The 17,275-nt window shown below is 41.2% G+C and overlaps 1 protein-coding gene and 1 pseudogene across 1 annotated transcript in view; both read left to right on the top strand.

The window, feature by feature from the left end:
* The window catches only part of Camk4 (calcium/calmodulin dependent protein kinase IV), a 218,906-nt gene that overhangs the window by 29,921 nt on the left and 171,710 nt on the right, over positions 1 to 17,275 (top strand). The gene's annotated exons all lie outside the window — the stretch shown is intronic.
* LOC142848678 (large ribosomal subunit protein eL14 pseudogene) lies at positions 7,042 to 7,712 on the top strand (annotated as a pseudogene).

Genomic DNA, 17,275 nt, shown 5'->3' with positions numbered 1-17,275 from the left:
TGCTTTAAATGCTTCTAAAATATCAAATCTAAATATGTAAGGACAGGATCCAGAGCCATGATGGAAAGGACACTCAATAGAAATTCAGTGATGAAGGCTTGCTGTTTCATAAGCACGCCGAGAAAGGGAGTCTGTGCTTCTTGTCTTGTGACTAGGCTACTGTGGAATTGACCCTGGAGTTTCCTGAGCTGTTGCTCAGCCACAGTTCAGCATTCATGGCTGTCTGTCTGTCTGCCTGTCTTTCCTGTTTCTTGCTAATTAAGGCAGCAGATCTGATGCAGAAGCACGGAGCCCAAATTCAGTCAAAATTTATGCTTGCCTTACTTCTGGAGTCACGAGAGCGTCACAGAAGGCAGCTGAACTGAGGCAGAGTTATGGGATGCCAAGACATATTTATAATTATAGTAATGCCAAGACGCTGCCATCTCCACTGTGACTCTGGGGATCCCCCCACGTCTGAAGTCAGATACTTTCCAAGGATGGAGCTACTTGGAGAGGTACTGGAAACCTTGCCAGTCATTTGTCTTTGCTTCTTCAGTTGATTTATGGTAGGGACTTGAGTGCTGGCTGCTTTGGTGTAATTTATGCATAGAGGTATGGGGCTCATGCTGAAAGAATATTGAGTGCTATGAACCGTGAAGGTTGGCTACCTTCTTACATATCTCTGCTTACTGTGGAAAAAAAAGATGAAATCAGTAAGTAGAATGTGTAACATAAATAAGTCTGCTGACTCAGTTAGGGCTTCTGTTGCTGAGAAGTGACACCATGACCATGGCAACTCATTTGTTTGTTTGTTTGTTTTTGTTTTTTTGAGGCAGAGTTTCTTTGTGTAGCCCTGGCTGTCCTGAAACTAGCTCTGTAGACCAGATCGGCCTGGAATTCTCAGAGACCGGTCTGCCTTTGCCGCCCAAGTGCTGGGATTAAAAAGGTGTGCACTACCACCGCCTGGTTTACCATGGCAGCTCTTATAATAGAAAATAATTGGGATTGGCTTAGAGCTCGGAGGTTTAATCCGTTGTCATGAGGGTGGGCAGCATGGCAGCGTGCAGGCAGACATGGTGCTGGGGAGGAAGCCGAGAGTTCTGCATCCAGATCTGAAGGTGGCAGGAAGAGACTGATGAGACACTGGGCCTAGCTGGAGCTTCTGAAACCTCAAAGTCTGTCCCACAGTGGCACACTTCCTCCAGGAAGGCCACACCTCCTAAAAGCGCCACTCTCTGTGAGTCTGTGGGGGCCACTTTCTTTCAAATCGCCACGCCTGCTTTCTTGTTTAGTCTTCACGATGCATTTCTGTGTTCTGGGGAATCTCTCCATTTAATCAGTTTTGAATTGAAACTACCTCTGGGGAACTAGTATTCGGGGAGTTCATATAGTAAAATCCAGTAAGTCTTATTAATCAGGGTCCAAAGGGACCTAAACAGAATCTTTACTTTAAAAATCTGCCATTTTATTTTGACATTCTTAGCATCAGGCTGACAATCAACAGGGATAATAATTCTGCGATGTGAGTTAATCACAATGTAAACACAATTTTTAGAAAAAGTCTTGACTAAGTTATTTGGGATACATAATATCTTTTTTCTTTTAATTATTATTTTTTTTATTTACCTAGTTATCTCTTTATCTGTCTGTCTGTATGCATTTGTGTGTGCTCACACAGTATGACTCTAGTATGGCGGACAGAGGACAGCTTGCAGGAAGTGGTTTCTGTCTTTCAATCATATGGGTTCCAGTAATTGAACTCGGGTCGTCAGGTTGTTGGAAACAAGTGCTTTTGCCTACTGACCCATCTGACTGGCCCCATTTTTTTTTGTAGTTGCATTAATTTTTGTCTTTGTTTTGAGAAATTCTTGTGTCTCTGATCTTCCTGATTTTCAGCCTAAGGAATTAGAAACATGCCCCCCAATGTAACGATGGTTATTACTGAAACATTGTAGGTAAGGGAATTCAATAGTGTGCACATTTTTACCAATATGACAATCACTTTGCAATAATAAGTGATATTCTTTCCATTGATGACAGCTCTGAGTGGACGAGGCTCATAGGAATACAGACCCAGGCTGCTATCTGCATGTGCACCCTCAGAGGGTTCTCTCTGTTTTAAAGGCTGGGTTCTTGTCTGTGAAGTTTGTTTAGGTCATTTGGCTTTTGATGATTACAAGACACATGCACGTGTATATCTGCATATTGTTATTCTCTCTCCCTCCCTCCCTCCCTCCCTCCCTCCCTCCCTCCCTCCCTCTCTCTCTCTCTCTCTCTCTCTCTCTCTCTCTCTCTCTCTCTTTCTCTCTCCTCTCTCTCTCATTGTCCTTGGTAGGATCCTAGTCTTTGTCACTCAGGAGGATAGCAGTTTCTGCATGGGTGACAATTCAGTGTCCCTCTCCTGTCCCCTGTTCCTCTTGGGAGGCACCTTTGTGTTCTGCAGCTACACAAGGAGGCCTTGGGGCTGCTGGTTTTCTAGGTAGACCTCCCACGCAGACAGCAGGTGCTGGCTATTCTTCTTGTCCCCAGAGCATGGAAGAAGAGTCAGTTCCGAGTCTGGGTTACTGTGGCAGATGGTTTCCTCCATCCTGTCACCTTGGAAACTCCAATACTGTCTTATGGTCAGTTATTTACTTTTCATTTAGAAAAAAAAAAAGCAGAAAGGGAAGCACAATGCCATATGACAACAATCTCCAGTTTCAACGTTGACAAGAGAGAATGGTAATTCTAAAAGGAATATAAACAGAAATTATGTGTCACGTTTACTAAAATGTTTAAATATAATTCCATGGTCCTGATTTTATTCTATTTTACAAACAATTTAGATTTAGCTATTGATGGCTGTTTATTGGACTATTATTTATATCATTCTTTTTTAATGTAATTTTATTTTTATTTATTAATTTATTAATTATTTATTAAAGATTTCTGCCTCCTCCCCACCACCGCCTCCCATTTCCCTTCCCCTCCCCCGATCAAGTCCCCCTCCCTCGTCAGCCCAAAGAGCAATCAGGGTTCCCTGACCTGTGGGGAGTCCAAGGACCACCCACCTCCATCCAGGTCTAGTAAGGTGAACATCCAAACTGCCTAGGCTCCCACAAAGCCAGTACGTGCAGTAGGATCAAAAACCCATTACCATTGTTCTTGAGTTCTCAGTAGTCCTCATTGTTCTCTATGTTCAGCAAGTCCGGTTTTATCCCATACTTTTTCAGACCCAGGCCAGCTGGCCTTGGTGAGTTTCCGATAGAACATCCCCATTGTCTCAGTGTGTGGGTGCACCCCTCAAGGTCCTAAGTTCCTTGCTCGTGCTCCATCTCCTTCTGCTCCTGATTTGGACCTTGAGATTTCTGTTCGGTGCTCCAATGTGGGTCTCTGTCTCAGTCTCCTTTCATCGCCTGATGAAGGTTAATATTCAGAAGGATGCCTATATGTTTTTCTTTGGGTTCTCCTTCTTATTTAGCTTCTCTAGGATCACGAATTATAGGCTCAATGTCCTTTATTTATGGCTAGAAACCAATGAGTGAGAACATCCCATGCTCCTCTTTTTGGGTCTGGCTTACCTCACTCAGGGTAGTGTTTTCTATTTCCATCCATTTGTATGCAAAATTCAAGAAGTTATTGTTTTTTACTGCTGAGTAGTACTCTAATATGTATATATTCCATACTTTCTTCATCCATTCTTCCATTGAAGGGCATCTAGGTTGTTTTCAGGTTCTGGCTATTACAAACAATGCTGCTATGAACATAATTGAGCAAATACTTTTGTTGTATGCTAGGGCCTCTCTTGGGTATATTCCCAAGAGTGGTATTGCTGGGTCCAGGGGTAGGTCATTCTTAATTAATTGTTAGTGTGATAGATTTTTTTGGTTATTTTGTTTTCTTTCTTCTTGTTTTTTTTTTTTTAATTTTCTTTTCAGATAGAGTCCTAAGAGCTTCATACTGACATGACGCTTGCTGTCTCAGAGCTGGCTTTGGACTCCTCCTGTCTCCTTCCTGAGTGCTGGGATAACAGGCCTGTGTCAGCATGCGCAGCATCAAATTGTTTTCTTTTTAATTTGAAATTTGAAATCTATACTTCTTCAAGCTAAGCCTTTGTCATGATCAGATCTGTTCAGTGATGACAAACTGATAAACCTTTACCAATAAATTTTTGTCATCTAAATATAAACTGGTTTTTATGTTAGAAATAAACATTTTTCCGTCTAGACCGTATTTCAGGGGGTTCACCTTGCTCAGATTTAGAACTCTGGCAAAACTATCTTAGCTAAAGTCTTGAAAGTTGAGTCTAGCTCAGGGGAAAAAAATCACAGCCTAAGGGATGATTTTCTCTAGATGAAAGAGCCATGGTTTGTGTGGAAGTTGAGGCCAAGGCTGTTAACTGAGTAACCTTGTGACAAGCCGTACTTCTTGCTGCTTCTTCACTATCTATGAGTCTGATAGAGAGACCATGACAGGAAGTATGGTCAGGGTTGGTGCTTAAGGAAAGGTCACCATGGCAGCCTTGCAGAAAACAAGCAGCTTCCCCAGCCTTGCAGTATGGCCTATGCATGCTGGGAAGACTTGGTGTAGGACCTGTTCCTGGACAAGAACAGAGCTGACACCTGAGAAAACAAGGGAAGAGGCCAGTTAGTCCCACCAAAGTCCCTAACTGTGTAATGACAAGAATTGACTTGAATTTCAGGATATAAATGTAAAAGAATGGCCGAGATAATGTTTCATTTAAAATACCAGAATGGAAGGCAACTGAAGAACCAGATTCTTCATGAATCTATATGTTCATCCCGTCTCCTACTGAGTACAGAGATCTTTCAGCTGTGGTTTCCAGCCTCTCATTGCTGAGAATTTCTTTGTGTTAATCTCTTGTCTGCATCTGCACAGGGCCATGCATCACTGACTAGCCAAATGTGTCAATCACTGGGTAATAGCGATACTGCTGCTGAGTGTTGGGGTTTCCCCTGATAGTTGCTGCGGTTTGGCAAGGGCCTGCTTCCATCCTCTTAGTCATTGCTGTGTTGACCTTGACGAGAGTGGTGTCAGAGTGCTAGAGGAAAACACCAAGCACTCCGTGGCCAAAGCACTGCTCGGAACTCACTGATAGAAACAGGATGCAGCTGAGTCTCAGCAATCTTTGAGTTGAAGTTCATACAACGACGACTTTTCACATCTTTAAAACTTAGAGGTGCTTTATGTAGCTTTTAGTCTGTTCACATCAGTCTAACTGCTGAAATTCCTTGGTTTGATTCGAGTACCTGTTCGAGGAATGCTATTTGGCAGTCTCAAAGCACAGCTGCCTGCTCTCTGCACCCGTCTGATAGCGGTGAAGCCATGGTTCTGGTGCCTTACCTATGACTCGTTTGTCCATTCTGGGCCTTCATCCCCCATTGAATCCACTCACTCTGTGGAGCTGAATGGAAGAGGTCTTCCCACACATCAAGCAATTACATTTCTCTTCACAAGTAGAAAATGTTTGCAACTATCTTTATTATATTCAGAGTGGGTTTTCTTGGATTCATGCCCAGGAAGTTTATTTTTATGTGGAGTAGGCCGATTTTCTAATTTTCTGTACATTTCTTCATAGCATTTACCAAACTGGTTATCTTTGCTGGAAAGTTTAGCTGGGTTAGGGTCTGTCTAAATGCAGCAGAACCTGAACATACCTGTTATCTGGAATTCTTTAATATCTTTATCACTTCCTCTTAGAGAAGTGGCTTCCATACCACCCTCACTGAAACTGTCTTGGGAATAGTGTTTTGAATTCTCTAACCCGCAAACTGTTCTGGCAAAGTCTACTACTTATTTTTGTAGTTTAAAGTTTTTGCATTGTGACTTCATTGTATCATCTTATTATGGTAATTTGGAGCCTTGATATCACTCCAAAGAGATGCTTATTTCCTTCTTGCTAAAGTAGGCTTGCCTTGCTAACCTCCCCATATGTGGTGTGGGTAATGGACTGGAATTGGCATTGTGGTAGGAAATAAAATATTTATTTAAAGGCTACTAGTATGAATATTAAATGAATATTAATTCCTAAGTTAAGCTGGTAAGTTTCTTCATCTTAAGAACAGACACACACGACATTAAGTAACTATACATTATTTCTGTTAGCTAGTTGATTACAGGGTCCACCTGTGTTTCTCAGAAAAATGAATGGCCTTACATCCATTCTTGGCTACTATTCAGCTATAAACACTAATAGATGATTAATGCCCACATTTAGGTGTATCTCAAGTGCCACAGGAATTCAAAAGCAGTCTCAAAGGTTAATATGTCATGCATGTAAGTGTTTATTAACAATGCATTCTGGCGGTAGAGAATAGATTAGTAGCTATTGGGGTTAGGGATAGTGGTAGCAGGGTGGAGTGGGTTTGTCTGCGGCCATAAGGAGGGTATAAATAACATTTTCATGGTGAAGTAATAGATTGGATCTTGATTGTGGTGGTCAGTGAAACAACACATATGATAAAGTGGTAGAGAGCTAGAACACATACTTTAACATGCCAATTTTATGGCTTTTATATTGTAGTAAAATTATGCAAAATATAACCATTGAGGGGAATGGATGAAAAGCGTGCGACTATACTATTTTTATCCTTCATATGAATTTATAATCATTTCCATACTTTTTTGCAAACGAATCAGAGCTTATAAGGAATCTAAGAAAAGCAAATCCTGCCTTACAAATGTTGGTAATAAATCCAGTAATTGATTTTCAGAGCTCGAAAGAGGTAATAATATTCCCACATAAATGCCAGAAAGATATTGCAACCCTATCCTTTCAAAGACACTGTTTATAGCGTCTATTCTTGGTAGTAATCTCATTATTCTCAATAACTTATTAACTACCCTAGGCACACTGTAACAAGGCATTTGTTGGCTTGAAATAATGTGTGCGATCTTCCATACTTCATATTTGCCGAGTAGAAAGAGCTGTGCCGGCTGCACCTCAGCAGCCTATAAAACAAGTGCAGTTTCTGTTTTTGAACTGATGTCTCTTCGCTGAAATTCCAGTAGTGCTCCTGCAGGATGGAATTTTTTTAAAAAATTAGCAGCTCTCGCTGACATGGTGTTCCAGCGCTTCGTGGAGGTTGGCCGGGTGGCCTACGTCTCCTTTGGGCCTCATGCTGGAAAGCTGGTCGCGATTGTTGTTATTGATCAGAACTGGGCTCTGGTGGATGGACCCTGTACTCGGGTGAGGAGACAGGCCATGCCTTTCAAATGCATGCAGCTCGCTGACTTCATCCTCAAGTTCCCACCCAGTGCTCGACAGAAGTATGTACGAAAAGCTTGGGAGACGGCCGATATCAATACGAAATGGGCAGCCACAAGATGGGCCAAGAAGATTGATGCCAGGGAAAGGAAAGCCAAGATGACAGATTTTGATCGTTTCAAAGTCATGAAGGCAAAGAAAATGAGGAACAGAATCATCAAGGCTGAAGTCAAGAAACTACAGAGAGCAGCTATCCTGAAAGCCTCTCCCAAAAAGGCGCCTGTTGCTAAGGCTGCCATTGCAGCTGCTGCAGCAGCTGCTGCTAAGGGTAAAGTTCCACCCAAGAAGGCGACAGGACCCACCAAGAAGAAGGCTGCAGGCCAGAAGGCTTCAGGCCAGAAGGCAGTACCTCCCGCTAAAGGTCAGAAGGGTCAGAAGACCCCAGCCCAGAAAATACCTTCTTCAAAGGCAGCTGGCAAGAAAGCATGAAGCTGTACAAAGGAATAAAGGTTTTTTGACACATTGGCAAAAAAAAAGCAGCTCTTTTTGAGATACCATTGATGTAAAATTATGTGTTCTTAACATGCAGAAGCTGATGTTTCGTATTTGTGTGTGTACACCATGAACAGCTCCTGGAATCAAGCTAATAAACATACCCATCCATAGTTCTCTTTTGTGCTCCCATGTGCATGGTCTTAACCTTTTCATCCTAAGAGGTTACCATCGTAATGAAACTTACTTATTTTCTACTTGATACTTTATTAAACATTCAATGTGGATTCAGGCCTTGGAACTAGCTAAGAGATGTATGCATCTCAACTTATACATGTCAAACGACCCAATAAAACCTTAAAGAAATAAACCTAAACATATTATGTCAGAATGACGTCAAATGGTCACCCACAAATTCAAGTATCAAAAGAAGAGATTTATATTGTATTGATCATCGGAGTTTGTCAAGTGACAGCTCCTGAGGGCACATACTCTCTGTGCACATTCTAGCTCTTCTCTTTCCATTCCTCCAGTGCTGCTAAAGTGCACATAATCAGAACAAGATCCAAGAGAAGGCAGAAGAAATGGTGTATTCTCTCCATCCTCCTTAGATGAACACACGATGCTTAGAGGGATGCCACATTTGTGTATTAATTTCTGTATCTTTCACTCCCCAGAGTTTAATATTTACTTCTGATAATGTAGTATGTTCCCAAACAACTGGAAACTGAAAATCCAGGACTTAGTAGAGGCAGAGAGAACAGCATCAATAAAGAGTAGACTTCTAATATAATTTGATTTAAAGGCCAGCAAGGAAAGAAGAAAAATGACTTTAGCTCAAATGTCCTAAAGTGTTTTCTCACCGAACTCAGGATATTCAGTTGAAAGAACATTGAGAAGTTGGGTGTGCTCTCATAGTTTATTAGAAATGAAAGGGACCTCTCATCTCTGGGGGTGGGAATATGAAAGTGTGCCCCACTCTGAATTCTCTTCCTCAGGCCATGATGGTGTCGGCGTTATGGTGTTGACTCTGCACCCATGTGTGTGATCTCCTGGGAGTTCCAGTTTAGGTAGTTGAGGGATTCGTTGTATAAAACCAAATATATTACATGATAACTTTTCGTATTAATAAAGTGTTTCTCATGAAGTTCTTTTAAACGTGAACTCATTTGGGGTTTGAAAGTAGATTTTCATACATCATTAGCAACCTGACAGATTCTGGAAATAGAAAAATATAAAGCTGACGTGTCAGGAAGTAATATAGTTGGAGATCCATCAAACGTGACGCGAGTTTGCCAGGAAGCATTAGATGAATTAAGCAGAAAATAACTCAGTTTATAAGCCATTTAGCAGCGACATATCAATTATTTATACTTGCACAGTATCTGTAAATTCTTTTACTGCTATTATACAAAATAACTGGAAAGATCTGTGAAAGAGAAAACAAATGTCTCTCTTTCCCTTCCTAATGAAAATTCCGGAAAGATTAGTCGGCCCATGTTCTTCCTTGCCTCTTTGGTTTTTGAGACTGGGTCTTTTGAAAAACAGTCTTTGGCATAGCTTTCATTTATTCTTTGACAGCTTCTTACTTATATACAATGCATCTTGATTATACCCCCCCCCCCCAGTTCTCCACTCTCATTCTTTCTGGACCTCTCCTCCCCATTACACCCTTCTCCCACATTTTTGGTACTGTTTTCCCCTGTAAACGACTGATTCCAGTTAGTGCTGTCTGCTGGAATGCTGAATGACCTTGCTACTTGACCTTGCACAGGTAACCATATATGCAGTTTTGTAGGCGGAGACTGTTCATTAGTTTCCCGGTTGTCCAGACCTGAATAATAACACAGAAACTAAATTAATTACAACACTGTTTGGCCAATAGCTTAGGTATACTTCTAGCTAACTCTTTCATCTTAAATTAACCCATTTTTATTATCATTGTATTGCCATGAGGCTCTGACCTAGCGTTAAGGTTTTGACTGGCAGCTGGCATCTTTCTCCTTTGGCAGCTACATGGCGTGTCCTCGACTCTGTCTACTTTCTCTCTACATCTCTGTTTGGATTTCCCGCCTGACTCTACTAAGCCAATGGCTGAAACAGCTTCTTCAGTAACCATTGGTAATGAATCATATTCATAGCATACAGAGGGGAATCCCACGTGTGAGTTGAGTCCATTAGTACAGTGGCCACATTATATCCAGCATTCCACAGTACTGCCTCCCACCTTCCAGCTCTTAGGTTCTCTCTGCCCACTCTTCCGCAGTGTTCCCTGAGTCTTGGAATGGGGGCTGATGGAAGGACGAGCACTCAACAGTCACTGCTTTTTAGCACTTCGCCTAGCTGTGAGTTGATACAGTCTTACTGCACAGCCTAGGCTAGCTTCAGTCCCCAGCTATTCCTCCTTCCGCCTCCAGAGTGCTAGAATTACGTAGGCCTGGCTTTCCCCGCACGTCGATCCTTTCCTGTCTTCTCTGTCAGGTCAGTTTGGGTTCTGTCTCACCAGACGGTAAAGCTACCCAGGAAGTTCTCTCCTCATAAGCAGTTTTAGTCCTCGTGTCTGAAAGCTCATAGTCTTATCTGTACAGATATTTTTGACATTTTCCTCCTGATTTCACTTGACACCATGTCATCTGGGAAACTTTACTTCAAATCTCAAAGATCATTTTTTTTTTTAATTTGTCAGTGACTTCTCTTTCCAAAAATTCCATCCTTAAACTTCATATTTTCCTATGTTTTTAAATTATAATCTAGTATTCTTATCTCAAATATGTCTCTGTAGCTCCTCTGTCCCTTCTGCAAGTATAGGTCTTGTTTCCAAATATAAATATTTTACTTTCCTCAGAAATCTTCTCGCTATTTACCTTCTCCTATACCCCACATTTCCCACGTAGATGACCATAATTTGTCTATGCCCTGTTCTCAATATTAACATGGCAAATTAATAACATCATTTATGCCCTTTTCTCTTACCATCTTTGTTAAAACCCTCAAATTTTCCCTTCTGTTGACTCACAATTTAATGTACCTTAGTTCTTCATTTCTCCTCCTTAGTCTTTTAAAATACACAGTTTCTCATACTCTCAGGTCTTTATAGGGTAGGGAGAAGATTCAGATAAGGAAAAGAGACCTCTACTTGACAAAAATGTATGAGTTCGCAGGCCCGCCTTGGAAAAGTCCTCATGCGAGAACGTCGTGAAGATGTAGTGGTTGATAGAGATGGACAGCTGCTTCCACTTCTTACTGCTCTTGGGCCTTTAGTCCACCTGTCCATATTCTCCGTTATCATACTGCAGCACCTTCAGACAGCCCAGGATTCCATTCCTGTGATAGGTGGTGAACGCTTGAATGGTGGTGTTTGTTGGTTAGTTAGCAAAACTGGCCTGTATAAGGATTCATACTTCAGATAATCAATTAATCTGTTGCCTGAATAGGCTAATAAATTCATAAAATTGGGGCTTTAATCCCTCCTTAAAGAGACTACTTGGTCCCACACTTTAGAATGGGCATGGAATTTTGGCATGAGACCTAATGGAGCCAAGCATGCTCAAACCACAGCAGCAGCGTATTGTCACAGGCTCACCCCTCCTGGGTGCTTCTGTTTTCTCCACTGGGATTTTAAAGACAGCACCATGCAGTCACAGTCTTAATTGTCTGTCTCTTCCTGACCTTGTTGTCCCTTGATTTCCTCTTTTGCTTCTAATAGTTTCTTCTATACCACCACAGTACATTGTGCATGTGCAATATTAAAATCGCTATCCATTTGATGCCACGGTTATCTTATTAAAGTAGGCTAGTGTCTTCAATCACCTCACTGTTGTGTTTTGTGCATCAACCACAATCAGAATTTGCCTCTTACGCCTCCAGAGGTGAGACCCTACCCATGACTCAGTGCTTCTGTCATCGCTTTCCTTCTATGAATCAGCCCAGGCTCTTTGGGACTGTTCTGTGTATCCATCAAGTGAACGAGAAAGCTTTCTTTAAAAGTATGTTCCTTTCCGTTCATTTATCCTTTGCCCAGAGGGAACTATTTACAATGAGCCTCCTCTTTCTTTCAAAGTCTATGCCCCTGGCCACAGAGAAGGCCTTGACTATGAGAGTTCATAGTTTCAGCGTCTTAGATCCGTGTGGCTTCCATAGTTCTCTCAATATTGTCTGTCATGAGGTAATGGGGCCCTTGCTCTATCACTGTGTCTCCACACAAGGTAGGTCCTCCTTCTCCACTGTGGATGTGTGTAAGAAAAATGGTGTCAGCCTAGTTAAGCAGGTGGGACTTCACTAAGTGTAATAAGAGAAAGAGATGGAGCTAATTCGTTCTGAAAGTAAGGCAGGAGTTTTAAGGACCAAGCACTGGTGAACTAGTAGTGAAAGAGGTGGAATGTGTCCTTGGGTTTCGCCAGTGGATATGCATTGAGCTAAGTTTGTGTCCTTCCAAGACTGGCAAGGAGAAACTCTTACTTTATGATTATATTTTAGTGAAGATGAGGGCCAGGTCCCCAAGAAAGATATTCTTGGGTACAGAAGATGACATCTCAGAGAGGCAGAGAATGCCTTTTTGTTTTTGTTTTTGTTTTTTTTTTTTTTTTTTTTTGGTAACAGCAATGTTTCTAAAGTAAATCATTGGGGAAATAAAAGGGAGTCCAGAGGCTTCCAGAAGAAACCCATCTGTTCAGTCAGGCTGAGGAGGATTTGTGGTTACTTACTTAACTTTTTTTTTTCACATGGCTTTTATCTCCCATCAAAGCAATGAAATAGCTTATGTCATAGGACTGTTACCATTACTCATGAAATCTATTCACATTTTTAAATTTAATAATATTTTGCAGTTGTGAACAATTTCCCTCTGAGGGTATATCAGTTTGAAGAAAAATTAAGAGATCTTTCAAAATAAATGCTTTGCCTTTCCCCTTCTGGGCTGCTGTTGAAGGTGAAGTTCTGTCTCACGACGACAAATCGTCTGGTGTGATTGACTCACACTATTGATTTCTCCTTACTGTAGAAGTAGCCATTAGGGCGAATCTTTCAGGAACAGAAAACAATAATTAAACACCTGAGCTGAGCTGTTTCTAATGTAAGGGAATCATCTGAAGCCAGGAAGTAGAGGAGGTAAAGAGAAAAGCAAGCACTCAGTGTGTATCCGTGCAGAAGCGCGTTCATCTCACTGTCTTTTTGAATGAGACCCCTTCAAGGGATCAGATCTTAACTCCATCAAGTGACTTGTCCTCCTCCCCCTTTTATACTGTAAAAGGTGGTCGATTAATTTTTAATACATATTATAAAGATATATTTCATCTAGGGACATCAAAACACTACTGATCCTTTTTTATAATGCAAGTGTACATTGTAACTGATATTGTGACCTGCACTTCAGAAAGGGTTGCATGGATAAAAAAAAATAAATAAGAACAGAGAAAAGATAGGTTTGAATCTGAACATTGAAAGAATGGCCTGTGCGTGTTGCAACAGACATCAGTAACTGGTATTTATGTTTCTACTTTTATGGTCATTGCAGCCTCATGTTTATTTGGGGCTCTAGTGGTTTCCTGTTTTACCAACCCTCAATATTCAGCTTCGAAACTTAATCATCATTGCCATATTCCTTCCCCCCTCCATCCTCATTTCCAGCCAGCATCCCATATTTCAAATAGACTACTGAACCACCCATCGATCATTGTACTGCAACCCATTCTTTATCCAGAGTAATCTTTAAACATTCAAGACAGACCAGACTGTTCTTCTCCATAGTGATAGAGCCCAGGATATAGTCCAAGCTCTTGAGGCCCCAAACCATCTCCTCTTAAACCATTTCACATCCTACCATGCCCCCCACCCTCATATTAGTTATTTTTCTGTTGTTGTGGTAAAAATCCCATGACCAAAAGCAACTTCAGGAAGAATGTTTATTTTGGTTTAGAGGTTCAGAGGGCCAGAGTCCATAATGGTGCTGACTGCATGACAATAGGCGGCCATGATGGCCAGAGCAGGAAGCTGAGAGCTCAGACTGGGAACCTCATAGTCTACCTCCAGGGGCATATTTCCCCCCACAAGGCTGTTCCTCCTAAACATTCCATAACCTTCCCAAACAGAACCACCAGCTAAGGATCAAGTGCTTAAACACATGAGCCCAAAGGGGACTTTTCTTTCTCGCTGCGGTAGCCCCTTACCTCAACCCCCAGATTTTGAAACTATTCTGCTGGTTCCTGATTTGAATTCTTTGCTTTTGCTGTTCATTTCCTGTGAGTTTATGACCCCCAATCTGAGCACAAATGTCACCTTTTAAGAACCATTTTCCTGATTATCCAGTGTATACGCCTGTTCTGTAGTCGCCGGTGATCTCACTGCCTAGCTTTAGCTGCAGAAACTACCGTTGTTTTCCTTGTAATATTTATAATGACACGAGAGTGTCTAGTTTCTTCATTTGTATTTGTGTTGCATGCACACTGCTGTGAGCGTAAAGCCCCTGGAGCAGAAATCTGGCATTTTATTCCACTGTAACCTAACCACAAGAACACTCCGTAGAAGACTGATAAGCCTCGCCAATGTTTCTGTGAAGTAATTAGTGAATTCAGCTCAGATTGTTTTTCTCAATATATTCTGTGTATACTTCCTAGGAAAATCTAACTATTAGCATCTAGTGTCTTATGCAGGCTTTTACTTTAATAAGGCCTTATGCAGCAAGGGGCTGTGCTCAGGGCTTTCTGCTGCTCATTACGAGACGGCCACAGAGGACATAGTATTTACCATATCTGCAAGGAGTGAGTTTAGTAGAGAGGAAATGTCTGCGTTCTGATAAACATACTCTAGCTTGTAAATTCCAAGAAGGAAGCAGGATGCACAGCAGGACTCTGGAAAGGAGGTTATGCTTTGGTCTGAGATAGCTTATTTCCGACTTTAAAACCACTAAGATTTTTGACATGTGTGGTATGTATCCTATAGAGAGGAAATGGCAAGGGAAGAAAAGGCGTTTTCCAGTTGAGCAACAGCATCAACATGGTTTGGGAAAGACATCTATATGGATGGCTTCAATATTCTTTGGTAGGTGGTAGGACCTTAGGAGTTCTGTTAGTAGGGCTCAAGTCAGCACAGTAATGCTTTAGAAGGAGAAATTCAGATGTTTTTGGCAGAATGAATTTGAGGGAGAGTCAACTGGAGAAGCTTGGAGACTGATCCGTTAGCAACTTTTGTAACGCCACAGTTGGGGCAGAAGAAGAGTTTGAAGAGCAGGATGGAAAATTCCCCTGAAGTCTCTCCAGGGAGCTTGCGTATGCATAGTGGGATTCGGTAGTTCACCCACTGTGAGCTTTTCTTTGCTTCATTTATTCTGAAATCTATTATTTCTCAGGGCTTTTTACATTTATAATCATTGATAATCTCTATATACTATACTTTTAGTTACAGAATTTTACATGTTCCTTTTCTATTCTCAGGCATTTTAAGACTTGGTTTAAGATCTCTGGATTTTTAAAGTGTCAACATTTCTATTATAGGCAAAACATCCAGATCTCAGTTTGCACATCTCTGGTGGGTGTCCACCTTGTTAGTGCTGTTAGGCTTGCTCAACAGGTTAATGCAGTTGACTGCATTTTCTTAGTGAGTGCTTTGATTCCTGCTTGCTTTACACACACACACACACACACACACACACACACACACACACACACACACACAATATTTTGGTTACTGTTCTATTACTGTGAAAAGATAATATGACCAAAACAACTTTTATAAAAAAAGGTTTTACCTGGGGACTGTCTTACAAGTCCTTCTAATCCTTTCAAATATTGCCACTGCCTGGTAAACATTGAAATATGTGAGCCTATGGGGGAGTCCTTCTAATTCAAACCACTACCATATCCACATGCACACACACATATGCACTTGTGCATGCACACACACAACATACACACACTCATACACACTTGCATATATACATAGATCAGAATTTATTTCAGAAACATGCATGTACATCAAATGTCTAGTCCCCTATATTTGGTTTGCCTATATTAATCATATATTCTTTCGATGTATGCTGTATCTCCAATTAGTGGGCATCTAGATGCATTATATGTGTATCAGTCCTCACAGTATTTGAATTCTTTGCAGTAATTGATATTAGTGACCACTCCTCCCTTGAACACTCTTTTCTGTAGTATTCTGAGCAAGCAGCCTATGTGATTCCCTACTCTCTGCCAAGTTTTCTTCTTTCCTGGCATATTCTTGAACTAATAAGTAAGTGTTGATATTTCAAAGTCCTAGGCCCTCTTCCTTCTCCTTCTGTCTGCACTCCTAGCTGTTGACCTCATTTCATATCTCTCGTCACTATGACACTCTTCGGGTTGATCCCTGACTCCTGTGACCCTGCTGGTTGCCGATAGCTTCCTTGATGTCTGACTGATGTACTTGAAGTTTATTGGTTCATTTTCTGCCTCAAACCTGGGATTAGTCCTTTTGCTAAGAGTCTTTGGGTTATTTTATTAGAGAATGGTATGGCAATGCTATACTGTGGGCCTTAGATGTATTGAATATTGCAAGGGTTATCTTTGATGTGGGAGGGTCTTCTGGTTTGTGTTGATTTCATTGGTTAATAAAGAAACTGCCTTTGCCCTTTGATAGGACAGAAAATTAGGTAGGTGGAGTAAACAGAATAGAACGCTGGGAAGAAGGGAAGTTAGGCAGATGCCATGCCTCTCCTCTCCAGGGTAGCCACTGTGGAGCCAGCTGCCAGGTCAGACATGCTGAATCTTTCCCAGTAAGCCACTACCTTGTGGTGCTACACAGATTATTAGAAATGGGTTAATCAAGATGTGAGAGTTAGCTGGTAAGAGGCTAGATATAATGGGCCAAGCATTGTTTAAAAGAATACAATTTGTGTGTTGTTATTTCAGGGCATAAGCTAGCCAGGTGGCCGGGAGCTGGGTGGCAGGAAGCGGCCCGCCACTCCATCTACATATCTTTGTTTCCAGGTTTTTACATTATATATGCATACATTATAACTAATACATGCAATTATAATTCAGGATGATATAGTTCATGTATCACCTCATCTGTGTTTCTCTTCTACATTGAAAAATCTTGATTCTGATAGACGTGGAATATATCAGAATTAGAGTATTACAACAGTCTCAGAATAATAATTTTGAAAACCATCACTGCTAATATGATTTATTAGTAAATATTAGTTATTTTTAGGAAATACTAGTGACATTGCTGACGAACACATACATACTTTCTAACTGATTAGAAATTTCAGACCCCTGTATTTTTTACTTGTCTGGGCAGTAAACGATTCTGATTAGCAGGAAGGCCTTTCCTCATCACGCTGTTCTCTGTCGACGGGGTTATCAGGTCATCTATAGTTTCCAAGAGAAGCCTACAGAGAGTTCCACTCAATAGGCCACTTGTCATAATTAAACCCAGGATAATTCACTGCGAGGAGGGGCCTGACGGAGGCTTGAGGTACAGACTCATGCTCTTCTTTCATTTTCCATATATATATATATTTGCAGTCAAGGGGGCTTCTAGGTTCAGGGAACAAGAAGACCATTACCAACCAGCAACTGTTTTGCATTTCTTTTTCTAATGAACACAGTTGAT

The sequence above is a fragment of the Microtus pennsylvanicus genome, chromosome 4 (genome assembly GCF_037038515.1).
Source record: "Microtus pennsylvanicus isolate mMicPen1 chromosome 4, mMicPen1.hap1, whole genome shotgun sequence".
Taxonomy (NCBI): domain Eukaryota; kingdom Metazoa; phylum Chordata; class Mammalia; order Rodentia; family Cricetidae; genus Microtus; species Microtus pennsylvanicus.
The sequence above is the reverse complement of the archived record's forward strand: the minus strand, read 5'-3'. Positions and strand labels throughout refer to the sequence as shown.